Source organism: Lacerta agilis, chromosome 4 (genome assembly GCF_009819535.1).
Source record: "Lacerta agilis isolate rLacAgi1 chromosome 4, rLacAgi1.pri, whole genome shotgun sequence".
NCBI lineage: Eukaryota > Metazoa > Chordata > Lepidosauria > Squamata > Lacertidae > Lacerta > Lacerta agilis.
This window is the reverse complement of record NC_046315.1, coordinates 87,003,945-87,022,998: the sequence shown is the minus strand read 5'-3', so window position 1 is coordinate 87,022,998 and position 19,054 is coordinate 87,003,945.

Below are 19,054 nucleotides of genomic sequence, written 5' to 3'. Positions count from 1 at the left end.
GCAGGGTCCCTGGGTCAGCCCAGGGTTGGTTGGCTTGATTAAGCCTCCACCCCAGATTGGAGGGGGGAGGGAGCCTGGCAGGAGCTGTGCCGTGCCCTAGCTTCTAGGCCTCGATGCACATTGCCATCTTATTCCATTTTTTAATAGGCAGATTCCAAATCAGACATTGCGGAGCTGTGTGTTTGTGTGTGTGTTTTAAAGTTTATGATATATTGATCTCCAAGTGTTACCTGGAGGAGCGTCTCCACCCCCATCGTTCTGCCCGGACACTGAGGTGCAGCTCTGAGGGCCTTCTGGCGGTTCCCTCACTGCGAGAAGCGAAGTTACAGGGAACCAGGCAGAGGGCCTTCTTGGTGGTGGCGCCCGCCCTGTGGAATGCCCTCCCACCAGATGTCAAGGAAATAAACAACTACTGTATCTGACTTTTAGAAGACATCTGAAGGCAGCCCTGTTTAGGGAAGTTTTTTAATGTTTGACGTTTTATTCTGTTTTTAGTGTTCCGTTGGGAGCTGCCCAGAGTATTGGGCAACCCAGTTAGATGGGTGGGGGTATTATTATTATTATTATTATTATTATTATTATTAGTGTTACAACAAAATTAAAAACAACATATGACTGTGCATTGTCACCGTACTTATTGCTCCAAAACATCAAGAACACCCATTTCTCCATCAATGTATTGGGTTGATTTACCTGTGTTCACCTATAGTAAGTTAATTTGATGAAGATCAGGATGAACCAATTTTTATTCCATCCATTCAAAAGTACTAGAAGCTGTGCTCTTTTTCCAGTTTCTTGAAATCCCTATTTTTGTAGCAGTTATCAGTTAACACCTTTTTTTCTAAACGTTTTTTAAATAACCAAACAGAAATAGCTCGGGCTGCAGAGGTGTGATTTCATAGCATATCTGATGCAGCATGAAAAGAGGGGTATTTGAGGGCATTTAGCATGAAATCAGCTTTAACTGCTCCACATCTCCAACAAATTTTGATGAAGGGGACAGGCAAAAGGTGGCTAAGTTGGGGTTAATGTGAGCTGGTTATTGAATCTACATAAATACTGGCGGCTGTGCATATGAAAATAAATATGAGAAGGAAAATGAACACATATGGAGTGCATCCACAGAGAATTTGCACATTGCTCAGTAAATATGAATAATCACAAACTGTTAGAGAATATTAACTGATGAGGAACATTTTTCATGGGAGTTTCATGGAATTGTAGAGTTGGAAGGGACCTTGAGGATCATCTAGTCCAACCCCCTGCAATGTAGGCATATGGAGCTGCCCCATATGGGGATCGAACCTGCATTATAAACAGCAAGCTCTAACCAACTGAGCCATTGAGTTGCCCATTGCACGGTTCCCATGCATAGTTCCCACACAGATTCCTCACATGCTCAGGCAAAGCTGCATTGTCCTCAACTGGAGAACATAGATTGCACCCAGAATTAATAATGGTTAAAGTAAAGGGATTGATTTCAGTGAGTCTGTTCTAAACATGACTTAAGAGGGGGATTCTATGGCAAGATCTGACAGGATAAGTAGCTTAGGATGCATTGAGTCTCTGGCTCAGCCAGCATTAGGCCCAAATCACAGCTCAACCAATAACATAGCAACATAATTTGCTCCTTTCAGCTCAAGATGGGGTAAATCCCCCAAAAGGGGAATGATGGGGCAGGACAAGAGTGGGGCAGGCTGAAGCTGGACTCTAAACCCATTCAGCTTAATCATGTGATCTGCTAACCCAGCATAAAACACTACCTTGGTTCTCAAATGCCCTGGTTCTCAAACACCGAAAACCCAGAAGTGTTCCAGGTTTTCAACGTTTTTTGGAAGCCGAACATCCGATGCGGTTGTCAGCTATTGTTTCCGGGGCTGTCAGCTATTGTTTCCGGGCTGCGCCTTGGTTTTCAAACATTTTGGAAGTCAAATGGATTTCTAGAACACCTTAAGTTTGGTGCCTTCATTTTTCTATTTATTTTGTGTTTTTGAGGCTTTTTCGGTCAATTTGTTTTGTGACTATGTGTAACTCAGTTGAGCTACTGATTGATTGATTGATTGATTGATTATGTGACTGCAGAAATAGATAAAAGCCCCCCCCCCCCCCATGCAAACAATGACTATCATCAGTGCAGGTAAGAGAAAAAAATAGTTCTAATTTTTATCATGTACAATACTGTCTTATTTACTTTATAGTATAGTACATTGGTTGTTGTTTTCATTTTGTGGATCAATGGTCTCGTTAGATAGTAAAATTAATGTTAAATTGCTGTTTTAGGGGTCGTTTTTAAATGTCTGGAATGGATTGATCCGTTTTGCATTACTTTCTATGGGAAAGGACTTCCGGGATGGATTAAGTTTGAGAACCAAGGTACCACTGTACTTTAAAGGCTTCTTTTCTTCCTCTGACAGGCTTTGACATAGCAGCATCAGCAGTCCTGCTGAACGAACAGTGTTTGGATTTGGTGTAACCTTAGGTAAAGGTAAAGGGACCCCTGACCATTAGGTCCAGTCGTGTCCGACTCTGGGGTTGCGGCGCTCATCTCACGTTACTGGCCGAGGGAGCCGGCGTACAGCTTCCAGGTCATGTGGCCAGCATGACCAAGCCGCTTCTGGCGAACCAGAGAAGCGCATGGAAACGCCGTTTACCTTCCCGCCGGAGCGGTCCCTATTTATCTACTTGCACTTTGACATGCTTTCGAACTGCTAGGTTGGCAGGAGCTGGGACCGAGCAACGGGAACTCACCCAGTCGCGGGGATTCGAACCGCCGACCTTTTGATCAGCAAGCCCTGGCCTAGGCAACCTTGCACTGGTTTAATTTACACCAGCTTGCTTTACACTACCTTATTGTGCATAGGATCGCTCCCTAGGTCTGGTTTCAGCCCTATGTACAATGGCCAAACAATGTGTGCGCTTCCTGACAGACATTGTACAGTCTGGCGCCTCCTTTTAATATCACTCAGAAGAATATGCATGGGGGAAAACCCCCGCTGGTTCTCAGTGCCTTCAGGTAACTGCGCACAATGGAAATGTGCAAAGCCATCAATATTTATGCACATTCTTTATTCAATTCACATTAACCACAACAAATAGAAAACCTGAAATGCTCCTGTAAATTTTTTAAGCAGAATGGTTCTGCATTTTGAATAAAAGCAAACACTAGCGTTGACTGACAGGGGGGGAAAAATCAACTAGAGATGAACGCGGGAGGGGGGGACTTGTAATCAAATATGATGATCCTTGGTTAACACTGATAAAATACAATTTATATCAGGATAGCTTTCATTACAGCAGGGCATGACAGTCTGCAAACAGTAATGTTTTTTTTTTTTGTAATTTAGTATTCATGAAAACAAGATTGCAGTATTTAGAACTCATTGTGTCATAAACTTTGCAAGGCTGCAATAAATTTCGGAACCTTCCCCCCCCCCCCCTCGGCCTGCTAGAGCAAAACAGTGTGCTTTAAAAAAAAAAGAGGGAGAGGAGAAAAGAGAAAACACTTCCTATTTTAATGGTGCTATATAGCTTATGGCCTGCCATCGTTTCTAATACAAACTCTGTTGTAGGTGTTTCAGGAATGCAAACCACCAGCACACATACGTAACTGAAGTTTATTGCTTTTGAAATCCCTCAGCGCTTCTGGGAATCCGACACCTTTCCTGTTAAATCAATTTTTTTGTGAGGCATTAACGTGACAAAAGAAACAAAAGGGAAAGTCCCAAGGGTGCTTGTGAATATTTTTTAATATAATTTTCCTTTCAACATCCAACAGGTTTCGAGAGACTTACAAGCTCTTCCTCGGGGAATTCTAATGCTGCTACCCTTTCTTTCTCCAAAACTTCAGAAGGCCCTCCTAACAAACATGTATCAGTGAGAGCCAAAACTTTTTTTTTTTAAACCGTGTGATTCAGATCTCCCCCACCCACCCTTTCCCTTCATAGAAAAACAGTATGATATTGAGAAACATCTAGTAAGGACAGTAAATCTGAGGCTGAGTACTGATAAGATGAAGGTGCTGTTGGTGAGTGGTTCTTGTGCCTTGGAAATGGAAATATGAGCTGTTCTAGGTGGTGTTGCAGATCCCCTGTAGATTCAATGAAGGCCCAGGTGTCATCAGAGTTGACAGCTACAGGTAGTTTGTCAGCTACAACCATTCCTGGGTTGAAACAGCTTGGTTTCAGTAACCTAGATTCTGGCAAATTGGGAAAAAAAAGAAAGAAAAGAATTTGCATAGGAAAAACCAGACTACCGCTCATCCTATGGTATAGAGAGAGGTTGTTGAAAGACAAATAGTGGAAATTTGTAGTTCAGGGGACGGCAGGGGGCAGGTCCACTGTCCCTCAGATCTTTTTTTGGGTTGGGGGGGATGAACAAATTTCTATGCCTCACAAATAACCCAGAGATGCATTTTGAATAAAAGCACACATTCTACTCATGTAAAAACACCAGGCAGGCCCCACAAATAACCCAGAGATGGATTTTAAATAAAAGGACACGTTCTACTCATGTAAAAACACGCTGATTCCTGGACCGCCCGCGGGCCGTATTTAGAAGGTGATTGGGCTGGATCCGGCCCCCGGGCCTTGGTTTGCCTACCCATGTTGTAGTTAGCTGCCTACACTACAGGTATGTGAAAGTTGCAACCACAACACTGAGGTAATGTAAGAACACCGTACATTAGTAGCAACAGAAGAGTGATTGGCAACAGTCTCAAGTTATTGCCCTGTCTCACTACCATGCGTAAACCAGATAGCTGGCTGACTCTACCAACTCCACAAGTTCTTTGCCCAGAGAGTCCCTTCGTACAAAATTAAATACCGCTTCTGAACATGCTCTGAAGCATCATTTCAATTTCTAAGAACACAGAGAGAGGCAGGCAGGCTAGTTTGTCTGGGGTTAGTTTCCTCTTGTTCCCACCCCTCACTCTCAGAGCTAATTTGTGTTTTGGTTGTGTTGGTTTCCCATAACTTGTGAAATGCAGAAGGAAAGGGTTGGAGAAGGAAGGAAATTGACTATTGGAAGAGGGGTAGTTTTCAATCTCCCTCATTCAAGTACGTGTCTCACAGTGCATCACTTAGCCTCAGTTACTGAAACTGCCCCGTATTTGTGAAGTTTTCTCATCAGTTAAAACTTTAACATAATTATCCCAAAATTGTCCTACAGCCTGATAGAAAGCTATCTCTTTTCCCCATCATTAACTGCTTTGGTACTAGGGTTTCCTTCTTAATCACTTCACCCAAAAATATTCTTAATTGATCTTTTGCTAAATTAATTTCAGCAGTGGCTTAAACGCACACACACACAATGAATGACCCATATTTTCCAATGCAGCATAATGTCTGACTACAAATGGGAAAAGCACCCCAACTATGTTAATTGCTTAGTCGTCATGGTTTGACTGTTCTTAGCATTTTAGGAAAGTAAATGATGTGTCCTTTGCTTATCCCACAAAAGCCACACAATCTTTTTCCAAGTTTTATTTTTTTCTTTAAATCTATTTTTTAAATGGCCTGTAAAACCAGTAGTGGTGCTCTGAAGTGTATACAGATTTATTTTTTTTTAAAAAACAACAACACCTCATGCTTGAAAATCTCACACTCAAGGTAATTCCTTCTTCCAGCTCTATAATGTCCAGTGCAGCTTATGGTGCTGTGATCTAAACCACTGAGCCTCTTGGGCTTGCCAATCAGAAGGTCGGTGGTTCAAATCCCTGCCACGGGGTGAGCTCCCATTGCTCTGTCCCAGCTCCTGCCAACCTAGCAGTTCGAAAGCACACCAGTGCAAGTAGATAAATAGGTACTGCTGTGGTGGGAAGGGAAATGGCATTTCCGTGTACTCTGGCTTCCGTCACGGTGTTCCATTGCACCAAAAGTGGTTTAGTCCTGCTGGCCACATGACCCGGAAAGCTGTTTGTGGACAAACGCTGGCTCCCTTGGCCTGAAAACGAGATGAGCGCTGCACTCCATAGTCAGCTTTAACTGGACTTAACCATCCAGGGGTCCTTTACCGTTTACCTTTGTTTAACCTTTACCTGAGCAAGGTTTATCCAACCCATTTTAGATAAGTCTCCTGGGCTTTCAGAACAACATAATATCTCATTGCTATTACAGGATGAAAGCCCAGAAATCACTTACGCTGTCGCCAGATTCTGTGCAGCCTTGATAGATATACGTCGAAAGATGGCCTGTGATGTAAATCAACTTTAAATAGTGGCCTAAAATATTGTTGGATCTATATTTTAGTAGCCTATCTCATAGAACCGATACCCGAGTCTAAATTTTATTAGTTATATCTATGTTTAATCAATGATTTTAAGGACATGGTTTAAGTCGGGCTGGATATGTTGAATATGCCCTCATCATGTAATGAGTACCCATTTAAACATATATATTTTTACATTGTTTTTATAAATGCAAATATCTTGTTTTATGCTGGTCTGTGACCGAATAAAGTACATTCATTCTTCATTCATTCATTCACCTTTACCTGTTTGTTCATTTCATATTGTTATGCAATTCCTAACTCCATCGCTTCTGCCACCAGCAGAGAAATGCACACTGCCATCATGCAGTTGCTAGTTTTGTTGGCCACTACACATTAAACATGGTGTTCTGTCTGACTACCACATCTCCCTCTTGAAGAAGCAACCTAAATAGAACCTGATGCTCCAGGTCACAAACAAACTGCTGCTCACTCCGTTGCTCCTAAAGACCCAGCTTTGGAGCAGAAATGGGCATGCATGGTATATACTGGCAGATTTGTAACATGAATAATGTGTGAATAGAATCATAGAATTATAGAACTTCAGAATGTTAGAGGTGGGAGGGACTGGTGGCAGAGGAAGGGAGCGGGGAAGGTCCTCCCCGGGTGCCATCTCTGAGGGGGGTGGCAAGAAGGCACCCCATGGGGGGCTTGCCCCTGGGCGCGGCAGCACAAGCTGCTACCATCGTGCCACAACAGCCATGTGCAGAGGATCCTCCGCTCGCAGCTGCACCCTCCACCACCGTCCGTACTGCGCTCAAGCGGCACCGCCGACAAACCGCCCGGTGGCGCATGCTCTTTACGTAGAGCGGATGTGCGGTGCCACCATGTACGCACATGCGTGCCGCCACTCAAGCGCCGTACGGATGGCGGCGTGATCCCTCCACCGTCGCTGCAACCATGAGCAGAGGACCCCGCTGCTATATGTATGGCGTGCGCGCCTGGGCGGCACGCGCGCATGCACTGCTGGACATTTTGCCCTGCCCCCCACACCGGGTACCGGTTCTCCTTCCTTTTCCCCTGGCAGGGACCTCAAGGGCCCAACCCCCTTCAATGCAGGAATCTCAACTAAAGCATCCGTGACAGATGGGCATTCATAGGACCGTGTGCTTTCATAATTTGGTGGCAGGGAAGAGGAGATTTAAAAGACCTTCTCTTATTTAGACAAGAACAATGTTAAAATACTAAGGGTTGCATCTTGCTTGCTTTCAATGGAATTATCCATGTTAAACCTTCATACTTAACGTTCCAACCCTCTCCCCACACTCCTGCCACACACAGCCATTTTCTGCCTTCGCAATGCCACTGTGTAAGTTCATAAAGAATCTGAAGACAAGAAGAGGGTGGTCCTGTCTTCCCCACCCCCCTTCAACTCCTGGCTAAAATAGGACTCGCAGACAGATAACAAAAAGAAAGTTGTCAAATATTGTTACTTTCCACCAGGCACCTGAAATATGAAGACACTGACAGCTCACCAAGAAAGGGGAAAGGCAGCTATGTTGAGAATCAAATAGTAACATGGATCATCCATTTCCTTCACTTCTTCACTCTTTTTTCCCGCTGCGATCATGCCCTCAACAGGGACAGTCTCACGTTTGGGCATTTACCTGTCGATCCCAATACAATTGAGCCTTTTGACAATATGATCATACGCTCCACTTTCTCTGATTCTGAGTGTTCAGGAAAAAAGGGTTTCAACATTGTGAAAGTGGTTCTTATGCAGTTCACTAAACACGCTAAAAGCTGTGATGTTGAGTACCCACTTGAAATTCTGTTTTCCATTTCTTCAGCTATTTCATAATGCATTTATTTTAGATCCGGTTGTTATTGGTGGTGGTGGTTTGGCATTCGTGCTCACAAAACAGTGTGTATAGTTTTGACTGCCGAAGTAGTTTAAAACTATCTTTTTTTCAGATCACTCAGATAACAATGCATACATATGTGTCCTCATGCATTTTAGTACACCCTGATGCACAGAAGAATTTCAGCAGTTAATTTCTAGGTATGCCTGGGATTTCTGGGGTTCAGCTGCCTGGGATTTTGGTTGTAGCACAGTGGCGTACCCTAATAGGTTTGTGGGATGTGCCTGCATTTCTTCATTTCATAACACTTTCTGTCCATCTTCCCTTAATTTTGCAGAGCTCTTTTTCATTACCTCATGTTGTGGGTGGAGATGTAAGGCTTTCGTGATGGCTGCTGAGAGAACAACAACAACAACAACAAAAATGCTCATAATTTTTATCTCCGTGGTTATTTCTTGTTTGAAATGCTTCTGCTGTTGTGCTTTAAACTTTGCTTAAGTTTTCGGCAGCTGCTGCAGTTGCATAATAAAACACCTGCATGCAACGTGGATCCTAAAAGGCAGGTTGTTTATATGAGCACATTCTTCCATGATTGGCCAAATGCTTTATCTTTGTTTTAAACTTCACCAAGACAAATGGCACAGAATTATTCCAGATCTGATTATCTTTACAATTTAGCTGTACTTTAGCATTTTTCTCCCCTACCTTTTCCTTGAAAATATAAGGAAGGGAAGCGTGGGACTAAATTCACCATTCCTCCTTGCAAATTTTATTATAACTTACACCAGCTTTTTAAGACATGGTAGAACTTTCAATTTTAAACAAACCATATTAACACCCTGTTAATATATTGCATTGGAATTATTTGGGTCATGCAACTTTCACGTAAGCAGATGCAATGGTGCACAACTTCTAGTTTCATTTAGATTTGTCTGCATTATTTGCCCTCATGAAGTGCCTAACTTCTGAATCACGGCTGCATTTCTGGGCTCCTAAGCTTATTTCCCAAAGTCCTGAGATCCACTTGCCATCAATGTTTCCAAACTGTTTTATCTGAATAATTAATTCCACATAATTATGGGTCATAGTCTTCGTTTCTCATTTGTACGTCTCTAGAGAAGGCTTGGTTCTTTGGCAAAAGACTGTTTGCCACCGTTCTTGGGCACAGATTCCACCTGCCAAGGAAACTGAAAAAGAAGCGGGCCTCCTTCTGATGTTTGAAGATCAACAGAAGCGTGCATCAAATGAATCAAACCTTCCCTTAGCACCACTGCTCTGTTTGTTCTCTGCCCCTGAGCGGTGATGGGAAGACTGCTTACAGGTGGCTTAAAATACGCATCAGAGAAGCTTGCCAAGTCAAAGGTGTAACTGCTTTGTCTAGGCAAGCCCTCCTCTACTGGATCACAGCCTCAATATGTGCCACAAAGATTCGTGTTTTGCACAAAGAAAGCAATTTCATTGTCTGCAAAAATTACCCTATCCAAAGACACTCATGTCTGATTACATCCCACAGTACAATTTGAACCGCTGGGTAACGCTGGAAAGAAAAGAAAAACCCTACCTTGCCTGATTATGTTTTCAAATACCCACACATTCCCTACGATTTGCATGTTATTAACTAAATTGTGTGCTTTAAAATATACTTTGCAAAGAACAGAGCCTACATTTTCAGTATTATAAAAGCTTTTGCCTGGAACTGAAGAATTGCGTGTCAAGGCCCCCAAGCCACCCCCGGGAGAAGAAAAACACAAGGATATAGAATTTTAGGTTAAATGTTAATGGGCAAAATTTAGGCCACAACCTTATTGGTTACAGAATGTGAGCTTAGGCATTGGCATCAACAGACTATACCTGACTCCTGCCTGCCTTGCAGGAAGTCTGGCAAGGGTAAACCTCCAGTAGGGGGAGCAGGCCCCACCGATGCGGATCAACTCGAGCACCCCCTGAGTTCCCAATGGGGTCGTGGCATGGCCCTAGCCCCTCCCTGGGCTTCAGAAGAGATCCGCACCCACGAATTCCTTTAACGGAGGGGCAGGTGATGGCCGCACCTCCCCTCCCCCCCACATCACTAATCCAATGCCTGTCCGCCACACGAGCCCAAGAGGAAGCATCAGAACCGCGTGCTGTGACTTAAATCGTCCCTGGCCACGCCCCCAAGCAACCTGTTTGGTCGCCTGGCAACCTGACGTAACCGGGGTCTCCCTTGGAGTGACGCGGGACGCCATCCCGCCCCAACGCTGAGGGGAGTGGCTTGGTGGCCGGACTACCAGGAAGTGGACCCGATTTCTGCAACTCTGCTTTTGTAGTTAAAGTCATTAGCCCTCACCAAGCATTCTACTTGTGTGTAAAAGCAATATGTCATCAGGGAGGAGTGTGCTAAGCTGTGCTTCCTCCCATTACTATCCTCCACAAGTGGCACAGTGAGCTTCTGAGGCAGGAAGCCTCCTATACTCAAAATGGCACCCTGTGCGTATTAGAACCCTCGAAGATCAGGTTTCAAACGCTGAGATGCTAATCTTACTTATCTGAGAATAAGACAGTGTGGTGTAGTGCTTAAGAGCGGTAGACTCGTAATCTGGTGAACTGGGTTCGCGTCTCCGCTCCTCCACATGCAGCTGCTGGGTGAACTTGGGCTAGTCACACTTCTTTGAAGTCTCTCAGCTTCACTCACCTCACAGAGTGTTTGTTGTGGGGGAGAAAAGGAAAGAACATTAGTCGCTTTGAGACTCCTTCGGGTAGTGATAAAGCGGGATATCAAATCCAAACTCTTCTTCTCTTGTTCATTAAACCATTGCTAGGCCTGATAACTGTGCCTGTTCGGGAATACTTCTATGCTTTCACATTACCAAATGATTCTAATTTCAGTTGTTCTTAACCAGTTGGCAATATTTATTATGTACTTGAACCTAACATCATCAGTGCTTTGTAAGGATATCAAATCCAAACTCCTCCTCCTCCTCCTCCTCCTCTTCTTCTTCTTCTTCTTCTTCTTCTTCTTCTTCTTCTTCTTCTTCTCTTCTTATTTGTGTTTTAAGTAATGTGGTGAACCAGCATTACTGAGGCTCGCTGGTTTCAGAGGTTTGTCCTCCAACATAGTGGTGATGGTAGAGGCCAGCATTCTTGTCCCTGCTCCATGTTGCTCCATGCATGGGGAACTTTCACCCACTGCATATTGGGAAAGCAATTTAGAAAGCATTTCAATGTCACACTGTTTTTGGTAGAGAAAGTGGGGCCTTTGGAATGCAGCTGTTCTTCATTGCTATATACTGTGTGTGTGTTGTGTGTGTGTGTGTAAACACAAGATAGCAAGATAGCATATTTTGTTGCTTATATGATTGTTTCTCCTGAAAGAAATATCAATTGAGGAGTTGTTTACCTCTTTCAACAAGTTGCAAGTAATTTAAAGGGTTGCTATCCCAAGATAACAGATAGCGTAAATTAGTCGATGATCTTACACAGGTTTTTCTCCCTTCTGGCATGCAATAATTAGCCTTTCATTATACATCACAAATTTGTCTCCAAATTAATTAAATGCAGAGGCACCTTGGATTTTACATGTGACATCTAGTGCTATTCTTACTTTACTTTTTGTGTTTACTACATTCTCATCAGAATGTTGCTTCTGGGATGCTCTTTGTTTGATCAGCCCTTGGTCAAATTGTTGATAAGTAAAACTGCTTCAGTTCTGTGGTGTGCAACTTGCAACAATGTGTTGAGATTTTAAATGGGGATTTCCAGTTTCTGAATACAGTGCTACCTTGGTTTACAAACTTAATCCCGAAAGTCCGTTCTTAAACCAAAGTGTTCTTAAACCAAGGTGTGCTTTCCCAGAACAGCGGGGGACTCAATTTACAAATGAAACGCACTCAACAGGAAACAGAACATATTCTGCTTCCAAGGCAAAGTTCACAAACCAAAACACCTACTTCCGGCTTTGCAGCGTTCTTAATCCAAGTTGTTCATAAACTAAACTGTTCTTAAACCAAGGTACCACTGTAGTGGCCTCAAGCAGATAGCTCTCAGTGTTGCCTACATTGTAGAGTTGCCAGGAGAAGAATGCAACACACCCAGACATTCACCACCCTGAACAACTTGGAAGAAGCACACAATACAGTTATGATGAATATACAAAACTGATTGAGCACCGGTGGCACTGATATTTCAGAGGGTAGGAAAACTAAATAAGCTAGTAGTGTTTACTGGACCAGCTATGGCTGTTGAGAATGAAGCCCTGTTTGCCCTTCACAATTTATTTATTTGACCCGAATGGTGACATGCCGGTCTATGTTTCTTAATCATAAGCCCAGCAGTATACAAGAGGCTAAGAGCAGAGAAAAGTTCCCCACTAAATGTCAGCAAGCTACAACTGGTTCCAAAGGACGGGGACTTCGTTCATACCTGAAGCCTGGGATTTGGGCTGACTGAAAGTTTCTCTTTCAAACTTCTGGAATGAAATAGTTGTGTGGGTGGACAGATTCAGTTGTGTTTCTGTAACTCGCTTTATAGTGCAGCTAGCCCGATGAACCGTACTTGACCTCTCTCCTAGGAAATCTGATTCACTCTGTTGCTCCGGTTATCTTCAGAGATTCTTCAGTTCAGCCATGCTTAGAACATCTTCTAATGCCTTTTATTTTTGCTTCGCTTTTTGTACTTTTATCCATCACTGTGTTGTCCAGGAGAAATGGCCCTGTGGGCCTCCTGCTTCTTCCACTTGAAGTGTAGTTTTCAAAATGGTAAACAACCGAGCCCTCTAAGAGTCGGCTTCCCTACCCTTTGGTCCAGAGTGTGCTGTGAAGTTGTTCTCCACTGTGGTGTGCCTCTCCGCCGTCCTTCAGCAGGGAAGTCATATCAGTGTTTTGGGAACGAAGCTGATCTGATGCAAGAATTTTTTGAGCAATTATAATTCAGTGCATTGCCAAGCCACTGTAACCCCATTGCCATTCGGGGATTTACAGTGTACATTGCTAGACCTATGTGGATTCCATATATAAATGCCAAGTACAAGATAACAGTGAGTGATTTTATAGTATATATTTTCTTAACCACATGAAATCAGTATCACCATCATTCAAGTTCCTAGTGGGATGGCATGAAGTTTACAGCATCAAACGAAATCCAAAGATAGAGTTGGGGATGGGCTGTTGTTGGCATCTCTCTGTCTCCCTCCCCAAAAAAAACCAACAACACATGATGGATAGAAGTCAAACTGTTGAAGAGTTAGAGCACCTGCTGTGGCTGTAGAGACTGATAGGGGAGAGACATGTTTTGTTGCAGCTAGGGGAAATGGTGTCCAGTTGTGGTGCTGCGATGGCAGAGCTTTCCAAACTTTACATGCTGGTGACCCGCTTTTTAGACATGCCTCATTTCACGACACAGTAACCAACCCCTTTCCAAACAGGAAAAGCACAGGGAGCGTTTGGGCAACACACCTACACGCTGCAGCTGACACACTAATGTGTCCCGACACACAGGTTGGAAAGCTCTGCACTATGGTGTTTCTTCTCTCTGTGCTCCTCCCACTGGCCATTCCTCCTCTGGTCACTGCTGTGGATATACAACCGGACTGTCTGTCTCCAGGCATTGCAGATTCCCACACTATGGGGTTGATGTTGCCATCCTTCATGTCTTGTTCGCAGACATCTTTGCAATGCAGAGGTAATGGTGCCAAAACTCTCCATACAGGGACCCTGCCATCTTTAATTCTTTGGACTTGATCAAGCCAGCAAAGGCATCTCTGAGACAGAAGTGTGAACATGCTAGGAATATGGGCTTGGGAGATCCTGTCTTTGTTTGAGATTCTGTCCTGCCAGGTGATGCTAAAAATTTTGCATGTGGAAGGCATTGAGGCGTTGCTCCTGGTGGTTGTAAGTAGCCCACGTCTCACTTCCATAAGGCCACTTCCGCATCAACAGGAGGTGGATTTGCGGGCGTCATGACCCGTTCACGCACGTAGGGGCTGAGTCCAGCCCCTGCGTGATTGGCAGATTATTCCCTTGCCTCCCACAGGCTGACCAATCCCTTTAAACTAGTGACGGGCGGGAAACTCACCCTCTTTGTCCCGCTTCCCAGCTGGTTAGGTTCACCAACCCACCCTCCCTTAGATTTAGCTTCAACCTTGCTATGGACTTCAGTTGGTCGCCTTGGTTGGCCGGGGGACCTGGTATGACACCATCTTTTAAATCTATCAAAATACCCTCTAATCAAATTAATTTAATCAAATAATCAGCTTAACCATGCAGCCACAGTAATTTATTTACCCCCTTATAATTTATTTTATTTTATTATTTTATTAGAACGGCTAAGAAAGTTCTAAGGGCTTTCAAAACTGTATCTTCTTAAATAAGATTGTTTCATATGGGAAAACATATTGGAAGTTTCTGTAATGAATAATTAAGCATATAAATTGTCTCCCCAGTATCACTTAGAGCAAGGGGAATATGTAAGCAATGCGAATGCACTGTTCACAGGCCTATTTTCCATTTTGTGCAATGAATCATATGTCTCCAGTGCTTGCACACTGGGAACGATAAGCGATCTTAACGGTTACTTCAGTCATCTCCATTTTCTGGGCTATCTGCAAAAGATTCGGGTGGGGTTTTATTTTTCAACGAAGGCAATAAAACACACACCCCAAATTAAGATTGATTTCGAAGAGTGTCAAAGAAAAAAATAATCTCCACAATCTCTAAGGAGCGCGCACTGTTTGAAGCTCACAGCTTTAACCTGGGAGTTTCATTTCGTTTAGTGGGAAATCATTAAAACTGTGAAACGTTTGTGCAAAATAAAAAAGAGGAGAATAACAGAAAAAGTGAACAGTCGGTGACAATGATACTTTATTTGGCAGTTTTGGCTCCTGTGAATACTGAGGTGCACAAGTGTCTCTTAATCCCTTATTTCCGCAGTAGCAGCCAAGGGTAGACAATAAAGGGAGACTGAGCACATTTGCCTCTTTATTTACGGGGCCTTCTGCTGACTTCTTGCTTTAGGTCCAAACATGTTGTTTGTGAGATCTGTAACTCAGTTCCCCACTTTTTGGTGTGTTTCTTTCCAAGGCTTCAAACTTTTTGGGGGGACAGTGCAGCTTTTAAACTCTTGGTGAGGGGCAGCTGACAGGAGTGGAGTACGATCCAGTCTAGAACAAACATCCGACCACAGGGAAAAGGTGAAAAAAATATGATAAATTAAAGGAGAGAGGGCTATAACTAAGCAATGAGAGTGAATGAGCATGTGTTTGCAATTCAGAGCGGGTAGTTTGACCCTTAGCTGTATAGAGTTGCATCAGAGAGGAGACCCACCGAAATCTGGGGATTCAAGTTAGTCACGACTAAGGTAAAGGTAAAGGGACCCCTGACCATTAGGTCCAGTCATGTCCGACTCTGAGGTTGCGGCGCTTATCTCGTGTTACTGGCCGAGGGAGCCGGCGTACAGCTTCCGGGTCATGTGGCCAGCATGACTAAGCCGCTTCTGGTAAACCAGAGCAGTGAACGGAAAAACCGTTTACCTTCCCGCCGGAGCGGTACCTATTTATCTACTTGCACTTTGACGTGCTTTCGAACTGGTAGGTTGGCAGGAGCTGGGACCGAGCAACGGGAGCTCACCCCATCACGGGGATTCGAACTGCCGACCTTCTGATCGGCAAGCCCTAGGCTCTGTGGTTTAACCCACAGCACCACCCACGTCCCTGTCGCAACTAACTTAATCCATTTATTACAGTGTGTAAATTCTGAATACAATTTAGGGTGCATTCAGAGGTAGGGATTATTGCATTAGTTTTACTGTTATAATGCTAGTGTTTCTATCCTGATTTCCAAGGTTCTTTTTATACTGCATTCCCTGTTGCACTATGGAACTGTGGTTTTTGATTGGCATTTCATTCACACCAATGGGAATGGTAAACTTCCACTAGATTCTGCTAGGTTTCCGGAAGTCGTGCGAAAGATCACATAAAATGCTGAAAATGTCAAGGTAAGAAAAATGTTGAGAATTGGAATGAAGTGTTGTCTGAATGCAGCAACCTCAATTGGATACAGCCCATATAGTTCAGGTCTTTTTCATAAAGCAGGTGTCATTTTTTCTTATTGATTGTCAGCCCTGTGTCAGCTGAAATTATTTGAAATTGATCTTGGGTTCCCTTTCCCCTCATTTCAAGGAGAGGGTGGAGTATTTTTGATGTAACTAATAAAAATCTCCTGGGGCAGGGTGAAGAAGGGTGTACGTCGGCCCCGTCTTTATATTGCTGTGATCATATTAAAGCAACATTCATGGTGATTTATTGATTTATTTTAGAAATTTTATCGCTGCTGAAACATCTGAAGAATTTTAAGAAAAGGTAAAAGACTTCCAATGTGAGTAGAGAAACATTAGTTCCAGGTATTCATAAGAAACATCACTATTCAAATTGGTTATCAGATTGCATATACAACCTGAATGCATATAGTCCAAAACACAGGGGGTGATATGCAACAAAGTTTTACTAAGATTAGACCAGGCATAGGCAAATTCCGGCCCTCCAGATGTTTGGGACTACAATTCCCATCATCCCTAGCTAACAGGACCAGTGGTCAGGGATGGTGGGAATTGTAGTCCCAAACATCTGGAGGGCCGGAGTTTGCCTATGCCTGGATTAGTTATATTAAAAGCATTGAACCTAACTTAATCATGTTAGTTAATTTCAATAGGTCTACCCTGAATAAACCTTAGGTCGTCCGTGACTTGACCTAACAGTCAGGGGTCTCTTTACCTTTACCTTTAGGTTATTATACTTCTATTTTTCAGTGTCAAACTGACAGTCAGTTTATACATTATAAGTTTATACAGCTACTCACACAAGTGGGCTGCTCACAAAGGCAGTATAACATTGGAGGAAGAAAGTTGTGAAAGGTTGCAGCACTTCTTCATTTAGAAACTTCCCCTCATGAAATTTTCCTTTTCACCGAGGAGACCTGCAATGCAAGAGTCACACGGATCAGCTTATAATACAGTAGCTTTAAAATTATCCAATGTCCAAATGGTTGGCACTACGTCAGACTGGGGGTGGGTGTGAGTATCAGAATATTTTCATCAAAATTGGATGTAAGTATATTGGATGTGTATAGTTTTTTCCTTTTTTCCTTTTTTGTATTTGTATTGTTTGCCGGTATGTTTGTATGTATGTTGGTTTGTATGTATTTATTTTCGTATAATAAAATTTAATTATTATTTTTTTAAAAAGAATATTTTCATCAAAATTAAAGCTGAAGCCGTGGATCTGAATGGTGGGCAATAGCTTTCCCAGCTACAACAAGAAAAATAACTTTGCAGTTGAAGAGACAATCATCTGGAAGCGTTCTTTGCAGAAGATGTTTATGCATAAACACCATGGCCAAAGAAGAACACAAACGTAATTGCAATCCTTCCATTGACAACTCCTCGTGGGAACAAAAAAAATCCAGTGTGCAGCAGTGGCACTATGTTGTATTCTGTTTTTTTGGATCACAGACCATGTGTTTTACTGCACTGGTACTCTCCCCCTCCCCCACTTTGAAAAAAATTAAATTTAATTGGTGATTTTGCAGTCTGTCAGTCTGCACACAGATGACCGTAAAACGGACAACGGAGCAGTAGCACGACTACCATAAACAAAGCAGCAGAAACAATATATGATAATTGATTTTCTGCAGTTCAATCCAAAAGTTTAAAAGACAATAAAATCTAGAATACTGCTTTTGAGGTTCATCCCAAACTCTACTGCCTGATCCTTTCAATTCTTTTTCTTGATTTTTTTTTATTCATTTCTTTCTATCTTACACCATGGTTCTGCCTTGTTAATTCGGAGGCAAACCGTTCTTATTTCATGAACAAAAAAATAAATACTTTTGTCAGGATCACCTCCCCCATTAATTAGTTTTAAATGGGACTTCCGGCGGCGACGCCATTGCGGGTGGTCGTGGGCTGCTTCGGCTGCGAAGCACCCAGTCCATCCCGGGGGTTTGGAGCCCCGCTACCGCAAAGCGGGGCTCCGGTGGGGTGCGGGAAGAGCGTCCCGCACCCTGGGCTCCCCGGCTGAGCCCGTTGTGGCTCCGAACCCTTCCCCCGCTCCCCCTGTAAAGGGGGAGTGGGGGTGAAGGGACGACGGAGCCGGGCTATAGGGGACATGCCCCAACCGGGATGCAAATGCGGCGACAAAGCCTGTGATGAGCGTCTAAGTTCTACCTGTCTTTAACGATCTGAAAGAACCCGGTGGCTGTGAGTATCTGACTGACTTTTTTACTCTTGGAACGATCCGGGGGAAAGAGGAAAGGCAGCCTGTCTCCCTCCCTTCGGGAGATGAAAGAAAGTAACCAGTTTAAGTGACTGCTGCTACAATAATGGATATAAAGTGTTTGGAATTTGAAAACTGAGACTGCTGAGAGTTCCCTCTGGGGATTAACTGGGGAGAAAATATCTCCATTTAAAGTTTTGGTCTTTACACTCCGGCTTCGGAAAAATGGCGACGATTTCGACTGTCGTGGGAAACAATTGAAACAAAGGAAGGAAGAGACAGGAACTGAAATTTGACACTCACCCTCCATTCCAAAATGCTGGACTTTGTGCTCGAACTTGTTTTGAACTCGGGTCTAAAAGATGAGGAAATGCTCACTGTCTTGAAGCTGGAACTGCTTAATCGGAAATTACAAGTCTTGAGTGGGATTGTAAATAAAAAGGACTTACTTCCCACAGAGGAGGCTTTTCAAAAGTTTTACACAATGGAATCAAACCTTGGCAAAGAGCTGGGAGGGGTGCTTGAAGGATGGTTTGAAATGGCTGGGCGACTCCGTGAAAAGGAACCGATTTCTGGGGGTGGCAGCCCTGGAACGGGAAAATTTATAATATTCAGACCCCGAGGTGGGAGCTCGGGGGCAAGGGACATGGAATTAAGATATTTACAAGAAGAAGAAGTATGGTACAAAGAAGCGGAGGAGTCCAGAAAGGATGTGATGGGCACCCCGAAGCTCGATGCAAGGTCTGTT